This window comes from Rhagoletis pomonella, unplaced genomic scaffold, assembly GCF_013731165.1.
Source record: "Rhagoletis pomonella isolate Grant_MI unplaced genomic scaffold, Rhpom_1.0 Rhpom_scaffold_00007, whole genome shotgun sequence".
Taxonomy (NCBI): domain Eukaryota; kingdom Metazoa; phylum Arthropoda; class Insecta; order Diptera; family Tephritidae; genus Rhagoletis; species Rhagoletis pomonella.
In genome coordinates, this window is record NW_023458561.1 from 65,477,341 (window position 1) to 65,479,377 (window position 2,037).

Sequence of the window (2,037 nt, forward strand, 5' to 3'; positions counted from 1 at the left end):
AAAAAAATGTAAGCTTTTATTAGATATCAGAATTTTTAGAAAAAATGTTTCTACGAGGTTTTGTAGACCATACAAGTTTAGTATGATACAGTTATGTTATTATGATGTATGTCAAAAACTAAAAAGTCAAGGCTGTCAAAATTTTCAAATTTTTTGTTGGTGTGCTTGTCATCCTAATGATCTCCATTTTATTTTTGTAGCATTTTTGGAAAAACTGGCTTTTATTGTTTTAGGCTGATGATAACAGTTTAATCAAACACAATATATTTTTGCAAAAATAAAGGCGCTTTCAAATTCTGAGTAAACTTTGAAAAAAATTGCGAGTATGTACACAATAAAAATGTGCAAATTTAAAATAGCTAAGAATTCGATTGATACCAAATTCACTTACTCGTTTTTTGGCCAAGCCTTTTGACAAAAAATAATAATTGGCTTAATTTAGCTGAAAAAATAAAACTGAAATTTTTACTGTGATTGTATGTATACCAAACAATTATCTAGTCAAAACAAAAAACAATTTCGAAACTTTTATTATAAAAGCCATAACTGCATGGGCCTGGTAAAAAGCAATCCGTTAAGAGAGCTCGAAATTTTTACGAAAGTTTAATGAATTTTGTTTTAATTTTGCACAAAGTTTTAAACTTACATCTACATGTACAGATACATATTGAAAAGAATAATATCAAATCAAATAATAAAAGATTAAATAGTCAAAACTTGTCAACACTTGGGTGTCGTATAATTATGATAAGCACCTTATATTAATTTCAGTACGATCTAAATGAATGCGCTCAATGCTTGTATTTGCCTAAGCGTGGCAAAGTAAATAAAAAACAAGTAAGAGCAGCGCTGTCTTCGGCTATGCCGAAGGCTTCATACCTTTCATGAATATCTGCAAATTTTACTTTGACAGATTACTGCTTTTGAATACATCTGCATACATCGATAGAGGAGTTACATACTTATATAAAAAATCGCATCTAAACAATCAGAGGTATGGAAGATATACTTTATATGGCACCAATCTAAGTGATTTTCACTGCTATGTGATCGGTATGTAAACCGGTAACACAATTTATTGGGTTTAGTTTCCTACATAAAGGAGATATATGGCAAAAACTGGTATCTGAACAATCAGTGCTATAGGAGATAAAGCTTATACAGCATAGATTTTGATGATTTTCTCAGTAGACTTTGTATTATTATTTATAAAATATCTTACGAAATTTATCGGTTTTAGCTATTCAAATAAAGGAGTTTTACCGTAAAATCCCATATCTGAACAATCAGATGTATGGAAGATATATGTTGTAGTCATCCGATCCTTGTTATTTTCACTGTAAGTATTCTGTAAATAATGAGTGAAAGTGGTGCGAAATTTCATGTTCCTAGCTGCATAAATGGAGGAGTTATGATAAAAGACCTCATATCTGAACAATCAGTTGTATGGGGTCTGCAGGTTATAGTGACCCGACCTTTGTTATTTTCACTGTAAGTCTTCTGTTGATAACTATTGAAAACAGTGCGGAATTTCATGTTCCTAGCGATATAAATGGAGGAGTTATAACGAAAAATTTTATATCTGAACAATCAGTTGTATGGGGTCTATAGGTTATAGTGACCCGATCTTTGTAATTTTCACTGTAAGTATTCTGTTGATAATGGGTGCAAGTACTGCAAAATTTCATGTTCGTAGCTGCATAAATGGAGAAGTTACAACGAAAAATCCCATATCTGAACAATCAGTTGTATGGGAGCTATAGGTTATAGTGACCCGATCTTTGTAATTTTCACTGTAAGCATTCTGTTGATAATGGGTGCAAGTGCTGCGAAATTTCATGTTCGTAGCTGCGTAAATGGAGAAGTTATAACGAAAAATCTCATATCTGAACAATCAGTTGTATGGGAGCTATATGTTATAGTGGTCCGATTCTTCCGGTTCCGACAAATGATTAATACATTATAAAAATACACCCACCTACCAAATTTGATCCGGATATCTCGAAAACTGAGAGACTAGATTGCATACAAACAGAC

General features: G+C 31.9%; 1 protein-coding gene across 1 annotated transcript in view; it reads left to right on the top strand.

Moving 5' to 3' along the window:
- Positions 1 to 2,037, top strand: part of LOC118743345 (calcitonin gene-related peptide type 1 receptor) — a 215,420-nt gene that overhangs the window by 170,543 nt on the left and 42,840 nt on the right. The gene's annotated exons all lie outside the window — the stretch shown is intronic.